Here is a 15,089-nt window from a genome sequence, read left to right as displayed (position 1 = left end):
GAAATCGCGTTGAGAGGAGAAAGAAAACATGTTGAAGTAAAACATTCATAATATTTATTTGTAAATCTGACAGCCCACCTTGTCCCATTTTGTCAGTGTAGCTACCTCGACAAAGCCTTTTGAAAGATGGAGCTGCAAACAAGTTTTGATGGCATGGAATACGTCTCAACCACAGCTAACTTGTGGAGGGCATACAACAAACGTTTTATGCTAATGACAGCCCACTTAATCCATCCCTCTACTTTGCAGCGTGGGAAAGCTGCGATTGCATGCAGAAGGGTCAGGGGAGAAACACATATGACACGATTGCCGGTGAAAGGGAGCAGATACCTTCATCATATGGCCTGAGTCAAAAAGTGACTGCCACCGTCACTGACAACGGCTCCAATTTTGTGAAGGGATTTAAAATGTTTAAGACTGATTCTGAGGATCAGTGAAGATTTTACATTTGCGGATTTAGATGCAGTGCTCAACGGCGATGGCAAAATTGATTCCCACCACAACAAACAGATTGCTCTCACGCCACAACACAGGTCCTCAACCCACAACCTCATTCTTATATCAAGTAACGACGTGGACAAATGGCTGTTGGCAAACGGTGATTCAAAAGCTGTGTACAGGAGCGCCATTGGAATGTGCTCGGCCCTGTGGACCAAGGCTAGTCGATCAACGGTGGCAACAAAGAGCTTGGAGGAGTATAGCAGGAGAAAAGCTTCTGGTAGCCACTACAACCAGGTGGAACTCATTTCTCAATTAAACCTTTATTTATTTAGGCAAGTCAGTTAAGAACAAATTCTTATTTACAATGACGGCCTGACCCGGACGACGCTGAGATGCAGTGCCTTAGACAGCTGCGCCTTTCGGGAGCCCTTGGGAGTGCCCTGTGCAGGGTCACTGACATGCCTATAGCAGACTTGAGTCACCTATGCACTGGACATCAAGTGCATGAAAAACAGAGAATACCATGTGCTGAAAGAGTACTGCCTAATACTGAAGAAACTCTTGATGGCCTTGGATATCCAGACAAGTGCTTTCATGGTAGTCTACAGCCAACACTTGAGGTCCTGATGGCTAGAACTGTGGCATTGAAGGACTACCTCTCCCATATGATAGCTGGCCTCCCAGATGCCATAGTCCAGGTACACAGGTTTTTGTTATTTAGGCTTTCTCAATAATAATTGTGCCTCAGCGCACCTCTTTGTTCTTTATCAAAGTACATTTTTGTTTCTTCCATTATCAATTTAGTCTTTGAACTTTTCCTTATTAACACAATAAAGTGATACAAGCAAATCCAGCACACCGAATGGTTTTATAACCAGTGTGCATGCGGAGAGACCTTTCAGCCTTAGGAGTCTTACCCTGACTCCAAAAGAGGAGCCAGCTCTCTGACAGACGCTTTGAGAGACTTCTCCTCCTGCGTTAGTCGCTACTTTGTAGAAAAGCAGTGAATCTGATTAAAGGTGAGCTGCCTGTTCATATTTTGACTTTGAGTCATGAATGTTGCAGCCTAATGTGTAGGCCTATATGTTTTCCTTTTGAAAAGGCCTATTGCTCGTGTTACCTTATGTTGTGTGTTTTCATATCATCGCCCAGTTTGTATTTGTTTGTAAAAACAGATTGGTAGCCAGTTGTTTTTGTATTTGAGCTGTGTCCAGTTGTAAAACTAATTGGTAGTCATCCATTTAATTTAATAAAATGATTTATTACAAAAAAAAGTTTGCATAGCCCAGAGTTACACATAGACTGCAACTCCAGATGCAGACCTGTCCGAGGTGCTAAACAAGGCACGGCCCTTTAAAATGTGTCAATTTTTATTTTGTAGCCTACATGATTTTTGCCATCTTTGGTCAAGCTTGTTTGACTTCCATGTGTCTTTGATGTAACTAATTAACTGATTGTAACTAATTCCTTTCATTGCATTCCATTTATTTCAATGCATTATGTATAGGATTTATCTGACAGTTTGCGTTCATGGTTAGCAGTTTAATTATTATTATTTCAATTTATCGCTATTTCAAGTTGGGCTTGTGACTGCCTATATTTAATATGTATATTTTGTTTCATAAAGTACATTTGTATTTGTCACATGTGCCAAACACAACCGGCGTAGACTTTACAGTAAAATGCTTACTTTACAAGCCCTTGACCAACAATGCAGTAAAATAGAATATATCAACAGCAACAATAAAATAACAGTAGCAAGGCTATATACAGGGGGTTCCGGTACAGAGGTAATATGTACATGTTGCACATGTGCAAAGCAGCGGCAGCGTAAAATGGGGGGTGGGGTGAGGACAAAGCAAATAGTCTGGATAGCCCTTTGATTAACTGTTCAAGAGTCTTATGGCTTGGGTTAGAACCTGTTAAGAAGCCTTTTTTGACCTAGACTTGGTGCACCGGTACCGCTTGCCATGAGAGAAGTCTATGACTAGGGTGGCTGGAATTGTCAGTGACCAGGTCTACCACTGTTGTGTCTTCGGCAAACTTGATGGTGTTGGGAGTCGTGCTTGGCCATGCAGTCATGGGTGAACAGGGAGTACAGGAGGGGACTGAGCACGCACCTGAGGGGTACCTGTGTTGAGGATCAGCGTGGCAGCTGTGTTGTTACGTACCCCTACTACATTGGGGTGGCCCGTCAGCAATTCCAGGATCCAGTTGCAGAGGGAGGTGTTTAATCCCATGGTCCTTAGCTTAGCGATGAGCTTTGGGGGCACTATGGTGTTGAACGCTGAGCTGTAGTCAATGAATAGCATTCTCACGTAGGTGTTCCTTTTGTCCAGGTGGGAAAGGGCAATGTGGATTGCAATGGAGATCGCATCATCTCTGGATCTTTTTGGGCGGTATGCAAATTGGAATGGGTCTAGGGTTTCTGGGATAATGGTGTTGGGTTTCTGTGATAATGGTGTTGATGTGTTTCATGACCAGCCTTTCAAAGCCCTTCATGGCAACAGACTTGAGTGCTACAGGTCGGTAGTCGTTTAGGCAGGTTACCTTGGTGTTCTTGGGCTCAGGGACTATGGTGGTCTGCTTGAAACATGTTATTACAGACTCGGTCAGGGACAGCTTGAAAATGTCAGTGAAGACACTTTCCAGTTGGTCAGCTCATACTCGGAGAGTGTGATCACACATGCTCTGATGCATGCTTCAGTGTTTCTTGCCTCGAAGCAAGCATAGACGTTATTTAGCTCGTCTGGTAGGCTCGTGTCTCTGGGCAGCTTGCGCTTTGTAGTCCGTAATAGTTTGCAAGCCCTGCCACATCCGTCAGAGCTTGCATAGTACGATTCAATCTTAGTCCTGTATTGATAATTTCTTATAAGCGTTTGGGTTAGATTCCTGCTCCTTGAAAGGAGCAGCTCTACCCTTTAGCTCAGTGAGGATGCCCCATGGCTTCTGGTTGTTATGTATGTACGGTTACTGTGGGGACGTTGTCGATGCACTTATTGATGAAGCCAGTGACTAATGTGGTGTACTCCTCAATGCCATCGGAAGAATCCCGAAACATATTCCAGTCTGTGCTAGCAAAACAGTTCCTATAGCTTAGCATCTGCATCCTCTGACCACTTCCTTATTGAGTCACTGGTACTTCTTGCTTTAGTTTTGAAGCTGCCTAAATATTGGTGTCGCGTATGCTCTCAGGCGCTCTAGGTCAACATGCTCCAGCGCCTCAGCAGAGGTGACTGGTCTGCTCCTGATCCCCGGGATTGTCATTTTCGTCTGCGTCCTGCTGCTGAAGGGGGTACTGTAGTGTGTGTTCCCTCTCCGGCCTCTAGGTCACCATGCTGCTGATTATTGCGCACATCTGTCACCATCGTCACGTGCACCAGCGCCTCATGACACTCACCTGGACTCCATCAACTCCTTGATTTTCTTCCCTATATAAAATACATTTTATTGCAAAATACACAGTTCAATTTACTAAAACAACTATTAGGAAATCTGACAGATCTAGGTCTTGAGCTCCCATGATGTCCGATTGCATCAGTGCTGCTGACAGTGTGGCGCATTGACAACTCTTTGTGCTTAGCGGAAAATATTCCACTTCGAATATCCTGCAAGTACTAAGCCATTCTAAAGAATTGTGCACCCTCGACTGGGAATAAGAATGAACAATGCACAAAGCATTTGAGGATTTCCTGTTTTTGGCAGCGCAAAAGTAGCGACACTTTTAATTGCAGTGCAACCTAATGAGATACTTTTAAAACTAAATGTTCCCCAATGGAAGTCAAACAACCTTGGCTCTGACACATTCCATGGAGTCTATCAGTGGAATCAATTAAGTGTGTAATATCCCATAATATAGCATTGGTCTTGCTTTTAACACATTTTGGACACCCCCAAAGAAAGCAGGCAAAGGCACAGAAACATGATTAATGGCATCTATGGGCCTGGACAATGATCCAGAATAAAAACATTTTGCCTGCGGTAGAAAAGCATTCATCGCAAGTTAATTGTGCTTGAAAAAAGCTGAATTGTCTGAATGAAATAAAACCCTTCCTCCCTACTGATATTCAAAAGGGTTGCAGCAATAGTCACATTGAACAGGGGGCTGCTGATTATTTCCCAAACAAATTGGAAAACTGGCTGTGTCACTAGCTGTGCAAGAAAATCATTTGTATTGGAAAGCCTACAGTTGTTATGGTGGAATTTTCCTTTAAAGATCTGCCTGTAAGACATACTCTAAGTGGCCCCCATTGATCAGCGAACTAATTTCCCTCTGCAAGACACTCTGTCTTACGTACTCGGGTTTGCATCCCAAATGGCACCCTATTCTCTATATGGTGTAGTACAGGAGCCCTATAGGTCCTGGTCAAAAGTAGTGCACTATATAGTAAACAGGGTGCCATTTGGGATGCATCCCTGAGCAAGATGTGGCGTAAGCCTCCATAAAGCTAAATGCTCCTTGTTAATAGGGACAGAAGTGCTCAGTCATGCACACACAAGCAATATGCATGGGTCTATGAAAGTCTCATCAGTGAACCATTTTAACAGTGGAGGTCAATATTTCGGTGTATGCATTTTTTTGCTAAGGAGGAAGCCTATCATCCTAAATACCAGTGGCCCTATAAAACTGACTGATAGTGCAATGTCACCACCTGGTGGACAATACATATTTTCATTTTCAAGTGGCGACTGAATAGACACGTGATAATCATGTCTAAAATTGTCGTCAAATGAAGGTGAATTAATTCCTATTAAAATGGGCTGGCAAAGGACACTCAGCATCAGTAGTGCCTAACTCGTAATGGCACTGGATACGTTCCCCAGCAGGAAGGGGGAACTAACAAAAAGTCACTGACAAGCATAACTAGACACGTGGGTGTTCATGGTGGGTGTCTTAGGTTAGTTCCTATTATTGGCCAAGAGGCAGCAAACAAAACAAAAAAACACCCCAAACTTAAAGACAGGAAGCAAAAGAAAAAGTGGAGGAAAACAAAAACAGGGAAGACCAGATAAAGGGTGTCTTTTCAAATACGGACCGCCAACTAAAGGTGTAAACCCTCCACATCTGTCGAGACAACTGAAGCACTGGGCCAGCCACTCTTAAATATCACCTGGGCCAGCACAGGTGAAACGCCTTCCCACGACCGAGATGACAAACCAGCACATGTGTAACCCATACTGACTAACGAGGTGACACCAATCGGCATGCCCAACGTGCTAATGTCCAACCTCAAAATATAAATGAACAAATCAAAGCCTGTAACACCTTCCCCCTTTAGACAACAAATATATTCTATATTTTTGGTGAACGAATTTACTCACATCCAACAGAAAACAACTTCCCATATATCACAACATGATCAACTAAAATGCGTCGCTACTTACACTACCGTTCAAAAGTTTGGGGTTACTCAGAAATGTCCTTGTTTTTTAAAGACAAGCACATTTTTTGTCCATTAAAATAACATCTAATGGATCAGAAATACAGTGTTAATGTTGTACATGACTATTGCAGCTGGAAACGGAAGATTTTTATGGAATATCTACATAGGAGTACAGAGGCCCATTATCAGCAACCATCACTCCTGTGTTCCAATGACACGTTGTGTTAGCTAATCCAAGTTGATTATTTTAAAAGGCTAATTGATCATTAGAAAACCCTTTTACAATTATGTTAGCACGTCTGAACACTGTTTTTCTGATTAAAGATGCAATAAAATTGGCCTTCATTAGACTAGTTGAGGATCTGGAGCATCAGCATTTGTGGCTTCGAGTAAAGTGTTGAAATGGCCAGAAACAGAACTTTCTTCTGAAACTAATCAGTCTATTCTTGTTCTGAGAAATGAAGGCTATTCCATGCGAGAAATTGCTAAGAAACGGAAGATCTTGTACAACATTGTGTACTACTCTCTTCACAGAACAGCGCAAACTGGCTCTAACCAGAATAGAAAGAAGAGTGGAAGGCCCCGGTGCACAACTGAGCAAGAGGACAAGTACATTAGTGTGTCTCGTTTGAGAAACAGACTCCTCACAAGTCCTCAACTGTCAGCTTTATTAAATAGTACTCACAAAACACCAGTCTCAACATCAACATTGAGAGGCAAATCCAGGATGCTGGCCTTCTAGGCAGAGTTGCAAAGAAATAGCCATATTGCAGACTGGCCAATAAAAATAAAAGATGTTATGGACAGACATCTAAGTTTGAGGCATCTAAGTTTGATTCCGATTAATCGGAATGGCCGATTAATTAGGGCCGATTTCAAGTTTTCACAACAATCGGTAATCTGAATTTTTGGACACCGATTATGGCCTATTACATTGCACTCCACAAGTGACTGTGTGGCAGGCAGGCTACCTGTTATGCAAGTGCAGCTAGGAGCCAAGGTAAGGTGCTAGCTAGCATTAAACTTATCTTATAAAAAACAATCAATCTTAACATAATCACTAGTTAACTACACATGGTTGAGGATATTACTAGATTATCAATTTTAGGGGTGGTATGCAGAAGATAGCCCTATTTGGTAAAAGACCAAGTCCATATTATGGCAAGAATAGCTGAAATAAGCAAAGAGAAACAGTCCAACATTACTTTAATACATGGTCAGTCAACACTGAACATTCAAGAACCTTGAAAGTTTCTTCAAGTACAATCGCAATAACCATCAAGCACTATGATGAAACTGGCTCTCATGAGGACAGCCACAGGAATGGGAGACCCAGAGTTACCTCTGCTGCAGTTCATTAGAGTTACCAGCCTGAGAAATTTCAGCCCAAATAAATGCTTCACCGAGTTCAAGTAAGAGACACATCTCAACGTCAACTGTCCTTCATGGTCAAATTGCTGCAAAGAAACCACTACTAAGAGACACCAATAATAAGAAGAGACCTGCTTGGGCAAAGAAACACGGGCAATGGACATTAGAACATTGGAAATTTGTCCTTTGATCTGCAGTCTGAATTGGAGATTTCTGGTTCTAACCGCAATGTCATTGTTTGACGCAGTGTGGATGAACAGATGATCTCATGAGTATTTCCCACCGTAAAGCACAGAGGAGGTGTTATGGTATTGGGGTGCTTTGGTGGTGATTTATTTAGAATTCAAGGCACACTTAACCAGCAGGACTACCACATCATTCTGCAGCAATACGCCATCCCATCTGGTTTGGGCTTAGTGGGACTATCATTTGTTTTTCAACAGGACAGTGACCCAACACACTTCAAGGACTATTTTACCAAGAAGGAGAGAAATGGAGTGCTGCATCAGGTGACCTGGCCTCCACAATCCCACGACCTTGACCAAATTGAGATGGTTTGGGATGAGTTGGACCGCAGAGTGAAGGAAAAGCAGCCAAGTGCTCAGCATATGTGGGAACCCCTTCAAGACCGTTGGAAAAGCAATGCAGGTAAAGCGATTGCTTTATATACACACATACACTACCAGTCAAAGGTTTTAGAACACCAACTCATTCAACGGTTTTACTTTATGTTTACTATATTCTACATTGTAAAATAACTATGAAATAACACATATGTAGTAACCAAAAAAGTGTTAAACAAATAAAAATATATTTTATATTTGAGATTCTTTAAATATCCACCATTACCCTTGATGACAGCTTTGCACACTCTTGGCATTCTCTCAACCACTACCATTCAAATTTTGGGGTCACTTAGAAATGTATTTGTTTTTGAAAGAAAGGCACATTTTTTTATCCTCTTGGATATAGGGGGTGCTATTTTAATTTTTGGATGAAAATCGTTCCCGTTTTAAACAAGATATTTTGACACGAAAAGATGCTCGACTATGCATATAATTGACAGCTTTGGAAAGAATCACTCTGACGTTTCCAAAACTGCAAAGATATTGTCTGTGAGTGCCACAGAACTGATGTTACAGGCGAAACCCAGATAAAAATCCAATCAGGAAGTGCCGCATTTCTTTTAACCGCCTCATGCCATTGACTCCTTATATGGCTGTGAATGAGCTACGAATGAGCTTACGTTTTCCACGCATTTTCCACGCACTTTGTAAGCATTTCCATTGGAGAATGGCTGTAAGGGACCATATATAGCGAGTGGTCACATGGTGTCTCCCGGAGAAAATCTTGCGTAAAATACTGAGGTAGCCATTTTTCCAATCGTTTCTTATGAGAAACCAATTGCCTCGACGGATATATTATCGAATACATATGTTAAAAACACATTGAGGATGGATCCTAAACAACGTTTGCCGTGTTTCTGTCAATATTATGGAGCAAATTTTGAAAAAAGTTTGGCGTTATAGTTTAAGTATTTTTCGTTCGATTTCTCAGCCAAGCATGATGAACAATTTCGCCTACAAAAATATTATTTTTGGAAAAAAGGAACATTTGCTATCTAACTGGGAGTCTCCTGAGTGAAAGCATCTGAAGTTCTTCAAAGGCAAATGATTAATTTGGTTGCTTTACTTATTTTCGTGAAAATGTTGCCTGCTGCCAGCAGAGCCTAGCATAGCATTATGCCATGATAATCTTACACAAATGCTTGTCTAGCGTTGGCTGTAACGCATATTTTGAAAATCTGAGATGACAGCGTTGTTAACAAAAGGCTAAGCTTGTGTTTGAATATATTTATTTCATTTCATTTGCAATTTTCATGAATAGGAAAAGTTGCGTTATGCTAATGCGTTTGAGGCTATGATTACGCTCCCGGATACGGGTTTGCTAGTCGCAAGAAGTTAAATCAACCTGAAATTGATCAGAACTACAGTGTAGACATTACATTGTTAATGTTGTAAATTACCTTGTTCCCTTGTGAATGGTGGTTTTTGTGGAGCACAGTCATGGCAAGGACAAGATCTCTAACTTTCTCTGGATCCAAATTGATGGTGGTCCTGAACACACGCCATCGCTTTGCAAACACTCAAATGCATCTACCACACAACGTATAGCACTGGACAATCTGAAATAAATGTAGTAATGAGTATATATAATATACTGTATATAGTGAGTATGAACTACACATTTTTAGTAGATCACATCGGCTACCACGACATCGGCTACCCCCCATCGCTCACTCTACCATCCACATAGGTACATTGGAGGTCTGCATCCACTAGAGACATTAGTACAATGGAATGGTTACCATTGTAATTGTGGTACTGGGATCCATTGTGTTTTGGGGTTGGATGTTGACGTGTTAGCCCATGCCAACACCAATCCAAATGCTTTCAGATTTTTGCAAAGTAGCGAAAGAATATACACTTCAGGACGCACAAATAGAAATGTTGTAACGTTCTGGGTGTTGTGAGTGGGAAGTCAGGCGCAGGAAACAGAGAGTTCAATATAGTGCTCTTTTAATGCACACACGGTGAACAACGGCCACCCCACGAAACACTGGGTGCTCAAAACAAATGCCCCAGACAAGAGGGACGAAAACTGTCCAGCAAACTCAACAAACATAAACCAACACGTTCGTCTACACCAAACACAAAGGTTACAATAATTAATCCCGCACAAAGAAACGGGCAGGCTGGCTGACTAATAAAGCCCAACTAATTACAACAAACTCAAAACAGGTGTAACCAATAAACACATAAGGAGGGGGAGGAAAGAATCGGTGGCAGCTAGTAGGCCGGCGGACGTCAGCCGCCGAGCGCCACCCGAACAGGAAGGGGAGCCACCTTCGTTCGGAGTCGTGACAAATGTACAGTGCCATCAGAAAGTATTCATACCCTTGACTTGTTCCACATTTTGTTTTGCTCCAGCCTGAATTCAAAATGTACAAATTGGGGGTAGCTTCTCACCCATGTATACACAAAATATATACCCCAAAATGACAAAGTGAAAACATGTCTTTATAAATGTTTGCAAATGTATTAAAAAGGAAATATAGAAATATCTCATTTACACAAGTATTCACACCCCTGTGTTAATAGATGTTAGAATCACCTTTGGCAGCGTTAACAGCAGTGAGTCTTTCTGGGTAAGTCTCTAAGAGCTTTGTACACCTGGATTGTAAAATATTTGTATGATTTTTTTATTTTTTATTCTTCAAGCTCTGTCAAGTTGGTTGTCGATAATTGCTAGTCTGCTAGATAAAGCAGACTGAACTAGTTTTTCCTATAGGATTTTGCATGTGCTCAGCTCTATTCCGTTTATTTTTATCCTTTGCCGATGACAAGAATACCCATAACATGATGCAGCCAATACCATGCTTGAAAATATGAAGAGTGGTACTCAGTGTTGTGTTGGATTTGCTACAAACTTAAGACATAAAGTACATTTCTTTGCCATATCTTTTGCAGTTTTACTTAAAAGCCTTATTGCAAACATTTTTTTTGCATGTTTTTTAATATTTGTATTCTTTACAAGCTTCCTTCTTTTCACTCTGTCAATTAGGTTAGTGTTGTGGAGTAACTACAATGTTGTTAATCCATCTTCAGTTCTCCTATCACAGCCATTAAACTCTGTAACTGTTTTAAAGTCACCTTTGCCCTAAAGGCCTAAAGGTGAAATCCCTGAGTGGTTTCCTTTGTCTCTGGCATCTGAATTAGGAATGATACCTGTATCTTTCTCATGACTGGGTGCATTGATACACCATCCAAAGTGTAAATAATAACTTCACCCATGCTCAAAGGGATATTAAATGTCTGCTCCCCCCATCTACCAATAGGTTCCCTTTGTGAGGCATTGGACAACCTCCCTGGTCCTTCTGGTTTGAAATTCACTGCTCAACTGCGGGACCTTACAGATAATTGTATGTGGGGGGTACAGAGATGAGGTAGTCATTCAAAAATCATGTTAAACACTTTTATTGCTCACAGAGAGTCCATGCAACTTCTTATGTGACTTGTTAAGCACATTTTTACTCATTTACTTATTTAGGCTTGACATGACAAAGGGGTTGAATACTTATGAACTTGAGACAATTCAGTTTCAAATGTTTTATTAATTTGTAAACATTTCTGAAAACATAATTCACTTTGACATTATGGGGTATTGTGTGTAGGCCAGTGACATAACATATACATGTTAAATTCAGGCTGTAACACAACAAAATCTGGAAAAAGTCAAAGGGTGTGAATACTTTCTGAAGGCACTGTATTCTCCATTTGTCCATGGCATCTACTTGTCCCGATCTACTTGTCCACAAGGTGGAGCTGTTGTGATATGTTGGGCTCTTTTCCCAACAGCTACATGTTTTGTTGTTTTTGCCTTTTTTGCTCAGTTTGTTTGTCCCTCACATGGAGAGGTATGGGCCTGGATAAGATCAGAGGCAAGGTAGGGCACATCCATCAGAACACCAAGGCGCTGCATCTGGACTGCCTCAAAGCCCACTGATTCAACCCCACCAAGGCTGTGTGCACTTACAAGGCCAAGGACTCTGAAAGTATGGAATGTGAGTATTAGTATGCATCACAAATGGCACCCAATTCCTTATGTAGTGCATTACGTTTGGCCAGAACCTTTAAAAAGTAGTGCACTATGTAGGTAATAGGGTGCCATTTCGAACACAGACATGGACACCACTTTGATGCTCTCAATGTTATTCTCACCTCTACAGTTGCCTAGCATAATTACTAACTAATTCATACTTTTATTTTATCCTATCTTCAGGTCCTCCCTTCCCTCCAGAGAGGTCTGTCTGGGTGCTGCTGTACGCTCCTTGTAGCAGTCTGGGACAGAGCCCCAGCATGGCTTGCACCTGGAGCCTGGAGGAGATCTGTTCCTACCAGTACAGACACAAGCACACAGTGGCTGTGACATGCATGCACGCATACTTACCTCACATAACATTGGCTGTGACCAGTCCTGACCAGTAGAGGACAGTGTTGGCAACAAAGATTGTTGTAGAGCTCTGGGCTACGCTACTCTGATGGAAAGCTTAAGTACAGCCGGCAGATGGATTACTGTGGAGAGATTAGGGTCCAATAGTGAGCACATCACTTATCCCAGCGGCACAAAGCGCTCCATCAGTGTCCACTGGAGTTTCCTGAAGGCCATTTAATATCTAGGCTCTGGAGAGACTGCAGTAAGGTGAACATGTGTGTATGTTTGTGTGTGTACAGTGCTGTACTAGCGTTTGGACAATGCAATTTCTATCTATTGAGAGATTAGGGCCTGTTAAGGAGTTTTTACTGTGAGTGTGACCTTGGTGTGTGTCTGTTGTGTGTGTGTGTATATAATTGGCAGGTGGTACGGCTCCTGAAATGCGGTGGGTTCCTGGTGTACAGCAGCTGCACTGTGACTCTGGCAGAAAACGAGGAGCAGGTGTCCTGGGCCCCTCAACACATTCCCCTGCCTCAAACTGCAGCCTCGTTTAACACAGGCACACCGACCCTCTCTGTCAGGAGCCCCACATCGGAATAGAGGGCATCCTCTAGAGGTTCAGTCCAGAGTTGGGCTGGAGCGTGGCCGAGGCTAGAGCGAAGGACGGCCCCACACAGCAACCAGAGTCCCCTACCCCAAACCCCCTTGCACACCAAGCCAAAACGGACACTATCGGCTTCTTCATCGCCAATTTCCTGAAGAGCTGACAGGACTAGACTAGTGGTACTCTCCCCTACCTGGTCAGAACAAAGATGTTCTCCCTGCCTTCACATGGAGCCTGCAGAGAGGAAGAATTGTGATTACACCTCTCCCTGTGTCGTTTACAACATCTACCTCTTAGTGCCTGTCTGGCTGCCTACTAAAACACTGGGCCATGTAAGGATGTTGTATAAACAGAGAGGAGAGAGGAGGGGAGTAAGGGAGAAAATGCAGAGAGACTGAGTATCAGCGAATGCAGTTCTGCCGTTGCCATAACAACAGTGACGACACAGCTACCATGGTGACATTGGATTTGCTGGCTCTGGAAGTGGAGATCAGGAAGTAGCGTGCTGAAAGAGGTCACAAGCGGTATTAACAATTTACTGCCTTTTAAGGTGGATTTACATGAGTTAAATATGTCTAGCGAGATCTCTCTCTCTTCAACATCAGATTTGAAGCTTTTCTGTTTACACAAGGATGTGGTGTGGCCAAAGCAGAGACTTAGATAGACACCGCTTCATTATATCTGTCCCATTATGGTATCGGTGAAAGCATGGGCAGCGCCATTAAGGCCATCTCCATTTTGAAGTAGTACATTTTCTTCTACTACTAATATGAGTTGGCAAAAAAACTCAAAGGGTGCACACTGCCACCTGGACTGTGTTGTTTGCACAGGTATAATAATTTTTTGTTAGCCGATGCCAATGGTGACAGCTAGTCTTACTGGGGTCCGACACATAACGAAAAAGACATTACAAACATGAATGTGTCATGTGTGTACATCTGTCAGTAACACATACATGTCAGTAAATACAAAAAGTAGGTCACATGGGCAGAGATATTGTGCCATGAGGTGGTGCTTTGTTTTTTTTAAAGCAGGTTTGCTGTTCACTTGCGCTATAAGAGATGTAAGGGATTTCCATGTTATCATGGCTCTGCATAATACTGTGTTTCCTTGAATTTGTTCTGACCCAGGGGACTGTGAAAAGACTCCTGGTGGCATGTCTGGTAGGGTGTGTGTGTGTGTGTGTGTGTGTGTGTGTGTGTGTGTGTGTGTGTGTGTGTGTGTGTGTGTGTGTGTGTGTGTGTGTGTGTGTGTGTGTGTGTGTGTGTGTGTGTGTGTGTGTGTCAATGCTTTGTGTAAGTTGACTATGCAAACAGTTTGGAATTTCCAACACATGAATGTTCTTATAAAAACTAGAAGTGATGCAGTCAGTCTTCCCTCAACTCTTAGCCAAGAGAGACTGGCATGCATAATATTGATATTAGTCTGCTTACAATGAAGAGCAAACAGGCCGCTCTGTTCTGTGCTATCTGCAGTTTTACTAGGTCCTTCTTTGCAGCACTTGAACAAATAACGGGACAATAATTGTTAGAGGCATTTGTTAGATCCGTTTATAGAGGTAACCTTTTAGTGTATGGAAGCTTAGCCATTACAATAATCAAGATAAGATCAAACTAGAGCCTGCAGTGTTGGGTCAAAAAAGCAGAGCATCTCTTTATCACAGACAGACTTCCCCCCCCATCTTTACAACCATTGGATATACAGTTGAAGTCGGAAGTTTACATACACCTTAGCCAAATACAATATAACAATTCCTGACATTTCATCCTAAAAATTCCCAGTCTTATGTCAGTTAGGATCACCACTTTATTTTAAGAAAGTGAAATGTCAGAATAATAGCACAGAGAATGATTTATTTCAGCTTTTATTTATTTCATCACATTCCCAGTGGGTCAGAAGTTTACATACACTCAATTAGTATTTGGTAGCATTGCCTTTAAATTGTTTAACCTATCGGGTAGCCTTCCACAAGCTTCCCACAATAAGTTGGGTGAATTTTGTCTCATTCCTCCTGACAGAGCTGATGTAAGTGAGTCAGGTTTGGTAGGCCTCCTTGCTCGCACACACTTTTTCAGTTCTGCTCACAAATATTCTATACGATTGAGGACAGGGCTTTGTGATGGCCACTCCAATACCTTGACTTTGTTGTCCTTAAGCCATTCTGCCACAACTTTGGAGGTATGCTTGGGGTCATTGTCCATTTGGAAGACCCGTTTACGACCAAGCTTTAACTTCCTGACTGATATCTTGAGATGTTGTTTCAATATATCCACATCATTTGCCTGCCTCATGAA

Source organism: Oncorhynchus masou, chromosome 30, assembly GCF_036934945.1.
Source record: "Oncorhynchus masou masou isolate Uvic2021 chromosome 30, UVic_Omas_1.1, whole genome shotgun sequence".
Taxonomy (NCBI): Eukaryota; Metazoa; Chordata; class Actinopteri; order Salmoniformes; family Salmonidae; genus Oncorhynchus; species Oncorhynchus masou.
Note: the sequence above shows the minus strand (reverse complement) of the source record.